We start from the raw sequence: 10,384 nt of genomic DNA on the forward strand, positions 1-10,384 counted from the left end.
GCCACACCCCAAGTTCTATCTCTCTTGTGCTCTTTGCTTTCTCTTCTCCCTGCCCACACCCCACCCTTAAGACTGCTGTGGGGATTGGATTTATATCAGGACACAGCTGAACTACATGGCTCAAAAATTAGTTTGCCAACTCAACAACAACAACAACAACCCAATTAAAACATGTGCAAAGGACTTGAATAGACATTTCTCATTTCTCCAAAGGAGATATGCAGATAGCCAACAAGCACATGAAAAGATATTTATCGTTAGGGAAATGTAAAGCAAACCATAATGAGGTACTACTCTATATCCATTAGGATGGCTATAATTTAAAAAAAAAATGAAAATAATAAATATTGGCAAAGATGTGGAGAAATTGGAACCCTTGTCCATTGCTGGTGGATATGTAAAATCACTCATCCACTGTGCAAAACAGTTTGGTGGTTCCTCAAAAAGTTACACGTAGAATTACCATATGACCCAGTAATTCTACTCCTGGCTGTATACTCAAAAGGATTGAAAACAGGTATTCAAACAAGTACAGGCACATGCATGGTAGGGTCTGAATGTTTGTATCTCCCCCCAAATCACATATTGGAATCTTAATATCCAATGCTATGATGTTCGAAGGTGGGACCTTTGGGAAGTGATGAAGTTATAAGGGGGGAGGGGCCTCATGAATGGGATTAGTGTTATAGAAGAGATCCACAGAGCTCCTTAGACCTTATACCTTGTGAGGATATAGGAAGCCTATGAGCCAGAAAAGGACCTTCACCCAACCATGCTGACACCCTGGTCAGAGACTTCCAGCCTCCACAACAGAAAGCAACAAATTTCTATATTTATAAGCTACCCACTCTGTGTTTTGTTTAGCAGTTCAAATGAACTATAACAACACAGGTTCACAGGAGCACTATTCACAAGAGCTAAAAGGTGGAAACAACCCAATGTCTACTCATATAATGACAAACAAAATATGGTATATACATATAATAGAATATTGCTCAACCATAAAAGGAAATGGAGTACTGATATATGCTACAACATGGAAAGCATTATGCTAAGTGCAAGAAGCCAGACACAAAAGATTTATTATATGATTCCATTTATAAAAAATAAGCAGAATAGGTAAATCCCCAGAAGAGACAGAGCAAAGATAGGTAGTTACCAGAGGCAGGAAGGAGGGAGAATAAGGGGAAATTACTTAATAGGTATGGGGTTCCCTGGGTGGCTCAGTTGGTTGAGTGTCTGACTCTTGGTTTGGGCTCAGGTCATGATCTCAGAGTTGGTGGGATCGATCCCCATGTTGGGCTCTGTGTTGATGGTGCACAGCCTGCTTGGGACTCTCTATCCCTCTCTCTGCCCCTCCCCCACTCATGCTTTCTTGTCTCTCTCTAAATAAATAAACTTAAAAATAATTAAATAGGTATGGGGTTCCCTTTCAGGGTGATAAAAATGTTATGGAACTAAATAGAAAGGATGGTTGCACAACGTTGTGAATATAATAAAATGCCCAATGCACTTTGAAATGGTTAATTTTATGTTAATTTCACCTCAGTGACATAAATAAGTAAAATATATTTTTTTAGTTATTATGAAAGCCTCTTCATAATAATTCACTTTCATAAGAAAGTGAATGTGATTAGCTGCTAGAGTTCACTTCCCTCAAGTCACCAGTGAATAAAATAAAAGGTAGATTATGTTAAACCACAATGGTACCCATTCTGGTCAGAGCATTAATTTTCAGGCTTTCTTTACTGTTTCACAACACGAGTATCTCTAATGAGAGCAGTATAATCTCCTACTGATGTCATTACCTTTAACTAGATGAATACTGCATGGGGACCCTTATTTTTTCTCTCCATTGTCTTGTCTTTTCACAGTCCCCCTGAATACTCACAGCCTTGGGCTAGTTCCAGGGGCCTTCTGGAGGCAATTTTTCTCCCTTTGAGTTGCTGGGTTTTGTTTTTTTTTTTTTTTGACTGTGAAGTCTTTAAAAGTCCTCAATCTGCTCTATGAAATTATTATGTCTCCTTATGTCTAGCCTATATAAGCTTCATGAGGGCAGGAATCATGCTGCTTTGGTTTACCACTATGCCAAGCACATAGCACAACAAAGAAATTTAGGTGTGTAGATGCCCATCTTGGCAGACCTGGGTTTCTCTGTGGCTGTCACAGCACTTGAAGAAAAAAGTCTGATGGATAAATTGGTTTTTAGTTTTAACGTTTTAACTCTATCATTATCCTGTGTTCATAGGAAAGGAGACTGACTACAAACCAGCAAATGCTTCTCTAATATTACCATTCTCCTCCACAGTCAAAATACCACCTTGGCTCCCTTACCAACTGATAAAACACATGCTGTTTCTCAACCTCTTCCACCTGCAGCTTTCCGATGCTGCTCGTTCATTACCACCTGAAGGTAAAAATTCTAGGATATATTAATTCAACATGGTTTGAAAAGTGAAATAAATTTTCACTTGTTTCTTTCTACTCAGAATTCAAATAGTTTAATTTGTTGTATTAAAAAAAAAAAGACAAAGCATTAAACACACTCTCGCTTCACTTTTTTCTTTTATTCAAGGTGCCTCACTTTTGTTCAGTTACTGACTTCCCAGTCAATGTTGCCAGAACTAGAAGCTGCAATTGGGCTATTTTGTTGCTCTACATAAACAGAGCCTTAATCTAGCTTTAAGGCTCAAAGAAAGACTCTACAGGTAATAATTACAGACAAGGGTTGTCCCCAAAGAAAAAGATGTTTTGACACTGTTAAGAATCACCATGTGTAGCTGCCTCCTCCTATGTCAAGCACAATACATGGGAAGACCAATTTACTAGTCAGAGAGTTTCGGGTTTAAGTCTCAGCTCTGCTACTTACTGTATGAGCTTGAGCAAGTTATTAAACAGCTCTGAACATCAGCTTATTAACCTTAAAAAATGGAAATGACAGATAATTCATCGAGTTGTTGTCTGCATTAAATACGTTATTGTATTTAAAGATTACCTGATATATAATGGGCTCTCAATTAACAGTCATTATCATCATTCTATGCCAGATTCGTCTTATTGGGATAAAATTTCATTTGTCTCTTGTTTACATACACGCATGCACAAGCACACAAGCATCTCCTCACCTGAATTTCAGGCTTATCTAATAGTAAAACTGTCAAAATAGAAAAGTAAGGGGCGCCTGGGTGGCTCAGTGAGTTAAGTGGCCGACTTCCGTCCAGGTCATTATCTCACAGTTCATGAGTTTGAGCCCGGTGTCAGGCTCTTGACTGACAGGTCAGAGCCTGGAGCCTGCTAAGGATTCTCTGCTAGGGGATTCTCTGCCCCTCCCCCACTCACACTCTGTGTCTCTCTCAAAAATAAATAAACATTAAAAAATTTTTTAATAAAAAAAATTTTTTCTAAAAGAAAAGAAAAGTAGGAGAGGGGCATCTAGGTGGCTCCATCATTTAAGCATCTGACTCAAGCTCGGCTCAAGTCATGATTGCATGGTTTGTGAGTTCCATGGAATTCTGTCTCCTCTTCTCTCTGCCCCTTCCCTGCTTGCACTTTCTCTCCCTCTCAAAACAAATAAATCAACTTAAAAAAAAGAAAAGAAAAGAAGACAAACTGTATAATGAAGTACAGCCATAAAAACAGGCATGTTTGTGGGGTTTTTTCCCAAAAATTCTTAATCTATATGAATTCTGTAAGTCCACACATGTCTGTATTAATTTTACCCATATTTGCCAAATGTTATCCAATTTTTGATGCTGCTTTCCTTGTCACAATCCATAATTTCCACAAATCTACTCCTGTGTTTCCATACGTATGTAGATCCCAGTGAGAAACGAAACCAGATGTAATGAAAAAGAGCATCAAGGAATGTATTATTCAAATGCCGTCTGATTCCTGGGAGACTCAGAAATTATTTTCATAGTAAAATGAATTTAAATCGGGGCGCCTGGGTGGCTCAGTCGGTTGAGCGTCCGACTTCGGCTCAGGTCATGATCTTGCGGTCCGTGAGTTCGAGCCCGGCGTCAGGCTCTGGGCTGATGGCCCAGAGCCTGGAGCCTGCTTCTGATTCTGTGTCTCCCTCTCTCTCTGCCCCTCCCCCGTTCATGCTCTGTCTCTCTCTGTCTCAAAAATAAATAAATGTTAAAAAAAAATTTTTTTTTAATTAAAAAAAAATGAATTTAAATCAATTCAATAACTAGTTAGACAATGCCTACTACATTCAAGACACAGGAGAGATCCAAAGATAAATATGATACAGACTGTGCCTTCAAGCAGCTAATAGTCTAGTAAAAACCTGATAATATCAGCCATATAACAGATCTGGTTATTCTAACAAATCCCTTATCCCACCATGGCCTGTACAGTGCATCTCACAGAAATCGTTCAGACAAAATCAGCTGGAAACAGTACAAGTAATTTTCTAGATTCTTTGGGCAGATAATCTTGTTTTAAAGGATAACAAAACATAATAAAGGTTTCTGAATTATCTCTTGTGGCTGGCTCTGTTGTTTGTGTTCACCAGGTAATAACTCAATTATCCTTTTCTATATAGACGGGACCATTTTATGTGAGACTATAGCAGAGAAGCTTTGGCAAGATTATTTGCACAAGGAGGTATTTCCTTATTTGTACCAAACACGATGACATTTAAGCAACTCAAAGGAAATTAATTTTTACAGTGTGTTGAGTATTCTGTGCTAAGAATTCTTATGTGGTGCACTAGGTAAATTACATGTAAAATAATTTTCCTTAAGAAACAGAATGTTCACGAAGATACTGTTGTTGAATTTTTTTTTCGTCAAAAAAGGTTAATCCAAAATTTGACCTTGTAAACAATACCAGCACACTATGAACCAGACACTTGCAAATCACTGTTGCTCTCTGGTATGCTAAGCCCTCTAGAGAGGAGAAGGACTGGAACATCATTTCGTCTCTACCACTAGGTAACTATTAATAGTCCAGCATTCTAATAAAAACCCTAGTGACCTGGAAAAGTTAATGTGCCTTTCAGTGTCTTATTTATACCCCAAGAATAACTCAGCATCAAATCCAAGATGTATACGCATTTACACACACACACACACACACACACACACACACAACTCATGGACTTATCCCAATTATTATGAAAGCCAGAAAGAATTACATGGTCTATATTCCTTTTGATTCTCACATTATAGAGCTGATGATTAAGGACATAGCAAAATACTGAAGTTCTACCAAAAATACCTTTAGGAAAATGATGGACCAAATTTTGGAGATAATGAAAATCCACTAAAAGAAAAATCACAGCCTTCCTCCCTTAAAAACTTAATGAAATTCTAAGGTTATGTCAGAAAGTGAAACCAGTTGCATGGAAAATATAGTCTGAAAAAAGTTTAAATGTCAGATGTTCCCCAACTTATGATTGTTCAACTTATGATTTTTTTTACTTTATGATGGTGTGAAAGCAATACACATTTAGTAGAAACTGTACTTTAAATTTTGAATTTTTATATTTTCCTAGGCAAGCGATATGTGGTGCAACACTCCCTCATGATTGTAGGCACCAGCACGTGGCAGCTCATGGCCAGGGTCAACAACTGATACACTTGCAATCCTTCTGTACCCATACGACCATTCTGGTTTTCAGTACAGTATTCAATAAGTTACATGAGACGTTCAACACTTTATTATAAAATAGGCTCTGTGTTAGATGATTTTGCCCAACTGTAGGCTGATATAAGTGCTCTAAACACATTTAAGATAGTCTAGACTAAGCTGTGATGTTCAGTAGGTTGGATGTGTTAGATGTATCAAATGCTTTTTGACTTAAGATATTTTCAACTTGTGGTGGATTTATTGAGACATCAGCCTGTCATAAGTTGAGGGAGACCTGTATATATATTAATAAAATGATAACATAATTATTATTGGCATAAGTGTGTATCATGGTTTTCAAGGCTCTTTTCTTTTTTAGGTGTCCACTTGGACTTCACTGCCTTTGAGAAGACTCTGTTGGTTCTTCTTAGACCAGGTTATGTGCCCTTTCATGTACTCCTTACCTTGGTACTTATCAGGTGAGCCTGGCAAGAATTCTGTTAGATAGGTGTAGTTTTGATTGCCATTTTACAGATAAGAAAACCGCGTTCAGAGAAACTGAGTAACCTATCTCACCAAGATCACAAAGCAGAAACAGGAATCAAACTCCTATCAAATGACTCCAAACCCCATCCTCTGGCTGCAGATTACAGGGGAAAAGATTATTCAGTGGGCTTCTCTTCACTTACTCTAAGATTGCATCTACTGAACGTTAAGTAGAGAGATGAGCAACTGTCTGTTGACTTTGGGCAATAAACATAGAACATATGGGTAATTACAATAAGAATGTGTTGAGCCCTAATGCCAAGTGGCAAGTGCTTGTCTAGGTGCTCAGTGTGTTCTCTCATTTTATTCTTAAAACATCCTGTAGCATACAAACAATGGTTATTTCCCTCCACCCATTTCCACATCTTACAGTTAAAGAAACTGAGGCTCAAGGAGGTTAAATAATTGGCCCAAGGTCACACCAGTAGGATGTGACAGAACCAGGCTCTTTACCCAGTTTCTGACTCTGAGTCCACCAGCTTACCCACCACATCTATTACCTACTTCAAACCCCTCCCCCAAATCTCTTCCTTGGATATTTATTTAAGAGGGGAAATTGTAGGCTACAGGTAAGGGTTGTCCTGAATTATCTTAATAACCATTCAATTCTTCCCTTTTTTTAAAATACATATAGACACATACTAAGAATTTTTTTTCAGATTTGATTCAGCCATTTAGTAGACGGAACAACTGTGTTCACATTGCTGAACCTCCAAAATTCAGTTTGCCCCGTTTTTCTCAAAATTTTTTTAACGTTTATTTATTTTTGAGACAGAGAGAGACAGAGCATGAACGGGGGAGGGTCAGAGAGAGAGGGAGACACAGAATCCGAAACAGGCTCCAGGCTCTGAGCTGTCAGCACAGAGCCCGACATGGGGCTCGAACCCACGAACCGTGAGATCATGACCTGAGCTGAAGTCAGACGCTTAACCGATTGAGCCACCCAGGCACCCCCCAGTTTTCCCCATTTGACAAAAGGAGCTGATAGGACTCAACCAATAGTGTGGTTGCACATAAAGTGAAATGTATCAGAAACCTCCAATTACAGAACCTAGGAGACAGAAGTCACTCAATAAATATCAAACCCAACTCCTTCCCTTCCCCTGAGTTCTAGCTTTAAATATAGGTGTAAATCAAGCACATACTAGATAACAGAAACTTCTTCTTTCATTTGTAAACTCAGTCATTTACCTCAGAACATTGCTTACTTTTCTTGAATCTCTCTAGTTCAGGAGATTTTAAAATGACAGCTTCCTAATTTTTTTTTTTAATTCTATATCTGGATGGCAACAGCCCCTTGAACATTTTTTTCTCACTTTGTTTGTACAAGTGCATAAATTTATCTATATCTTAAACATAGCATCAATGATGATAGATACTCTCTTTAATTCCACAATTATCTGTTAAGTGCCTCCTGTGCCAAAAACCATCCCCACCCCCAAGGAGCTCGTAGTTTATTGGGTAAACAAGCACAAAAATAGCTAGGATACCATGTGATAATGGCGCCATAACAGAGACATATACCAAGTTCCATGGGAGCAATTAATCCTTTTTGAGGTGTTAGGGCCTAGCTCACAGTGGAGGTGACATTTGGGATCAGCCACAAAGAATGAGTCAGCTTCTCCAAGTCCCGAGGAACATCATCAGAGTCAAATTTCAAGGAGGGTATCTTGTTAAGCTATGACCACAAGAATGTCACATCAGAGGAAACACTCTCCTTTTGCTTGATCCTCGTTATTAAAGACAAAAGAGTCGTGATGACTTTCAGGGTTAATCTGCTAAAGTCATTTGATGGTGGTTTTACAAAGCAAATATGTGGTATTTAACTATCCCAAAGCCACCATTCTGTAGCACTTAGGATTCTGAACAACGCGAGTTTCCCCTTTGAGGGCTCATATATAATGAATGCATGTTACATTAAAGATTATCGAGGATTGTGAGTCTTCTTTTTTATGTGTAAGATTGGTAGCTTTTAAAATATTGATGCATTTGTGCAAGTGACTTGACTGAATTTTTCAGTAAACTCTGGAAAGAAAATGTCAAAGGTGAACGAATTTTACATGAACCCTTTAAAAGAATACTTCTTAAAATGGGTAATATTTGGAGATGAATTAGGCTCCAGATCCCACCCTGGATCTCAAAGTATAAGTAGCTCAAGGGTGCAGGAATGAAATAGCAATGAAGACTTGTGGTAATGCTCCAAGATTTGTTAGTGCCTTGTTCTATGTGTAACCCATGTTTTCCTACTTTTTGCCTCCAATCATTCTTCCTATGAACATTTCCCATATGCTGACAAATAAGTCTAGTAGCCATTCACATGGTACCCTCTACTCTCTTCCCATTGCCTAAATTCTTTCACTGTTCACCATGTCCAGCAGGCATTGCCATCTGCCTCCACAGCTGATGCCATGGAGCTGATGTCAGGATGACAAGGCTATTTTGGTGTTACATTGAACAGTTGGGAAGAATGTCTCTCTTCCTTTCCTGACCTCCTCTCTCAGAGAGACAGGACCAAGGGAGACATCCTTGGGCCCCATAGATGGCCAATATAGTCAGTGTGGTGGCCCTTTCAAGCTTTACTCACAACCTTTCCATAGGACTCAGGTGACATCAGGCCCTGGGCAAGAGACAAGCTGACTGACGGCTCCAGATCTCCCCCTCTAATGATTAAAGCTTTGTTTCTGGGTCCAGCTTATACCTGGCTGCCTTGCCTGTCAGAACAAGTCCTCACCAAAGAAGTGCTGGGACGACATCATGGAGATGGTCTGCCATGCCATTACCTCAGATAAAGCTAATGAGTCTGACTTTCAGAGATCACTTGACTTAGGTTTATAGGATTCTTGAACTTATTCCTACTTGCTTTAGTTACTGGATGAAAATAGGTTAAGCCTCATAACAAACCTTGGAGGAAGCTAACATCCATTTTTACTTGGTTAAAGATAAGTAAAGGAAGTAAGGGAGGGAAGGAGGGCAAGAGGAAGGTCGTCTCAAAACTGTAACTTCCCTCAAGTGACTGTTTGGTAGAAATGTTCCATTTCTGTAACCGCTATGCCTAAATCACTCTTACGATTTCAAATATTTTGTGCATTTTCCTTAGAAATAGTAACAGCTAAAATTGATATCACATTTTGCAAAGTCTTTCCATATACATTCCTTCATTTAGTTTTTCTGTATAATAGGTAGTATTGTGATCTCCATTTTCCAGAAAAGAAAATTAAGCAGTCCCTCTCACCCAACGTCACCGCCCCACTTTCACTACTAAACTTTACTAACTGTTCAAGCTATACTGAAAACAGCATTTTCTCTAGGAAGACTTACCTGACATTCTTGGCACCTGTTTCAGTACAGCAGAGTACCAGCTGACCAGAAGGAACTGGGGATGGCCAGAGCCCGCCAGACCAATCGCCTCAAGCCTTGAGTTGTCCCACTCACTCCCCGCAATGTCCTATGAGTAATATTGTTTTCCATGTGTGCCGGGATGTGAAAAAGGCTAAGAAGCACTGCCATGGAGTAATGGCTGACAGCATGGGTTTTGAAAGCATTTATTAGCTCTGGGACTTTGGGCAGTTATCTAACCCATCTGGGTATTAGTTTCCTCATCCGGAAAATGGAGATAACAATAGTGACCACCTACAGAGCACTTACTACCATATAGGTTGTCTCATTTGCTTTTCACAACAGTATAAGGTAGGTGGTGTTACTCTTCCTGTCATACAGAGAGGAAGCCAAGGCACAGGAAGGTGAAAGTCACACAGATGTCAAGTCCTGAACTTACCACTGACAGTATCAGAGCAGTGATTCAAACCCAAGCCCGTATTTATTCATAATCACTACATTACCCCTGGATCATAATTGAACCTTCCTCACAGAGTTGTTAGGAGGATTCAATCTGATAATCTATGTGTAAATGATGTTCTCGTTTTCTCAGAATCATAACTGAAGACCAAAACCACCAAGTAGTCCTGCCACTGCCCTGCCGCCTTTACTGAGAGGCACCACGACAGGTAACTGGCGTTACCACCCACCATCATCCCACACACACTACCTCACCACCCCAGCCAACATAAGGGACTTGCAGACCTGCCTCTGTGTAATCAGAGCAGATGAAAGAGATTCGGGGACACAGATGCTGTGCTTGCCCTGCTGCGGGAGGGGATGTCAATTTCAAAACCCTCTTTCCTAGAAAGATGGACTCTGCCCTTGACACCCCAAGAGCTGACTGGCCACACACGGTGGTTGAAATTGGGAGCTATGTGTTGCC

Source organism: Panthera leo, chromosome B4 (genome assembly GCF_018350215.1).
Source record: "Panthera leo isolate Ple1 chromosome B4, P.leo_Ple1_pat1.1, whole genome shotgun sequence".
NCBI lineage: Eukaryota > Metazoa > Chordata > Mammalia > Carnivora > Felidae > Panthera > Panthera leo.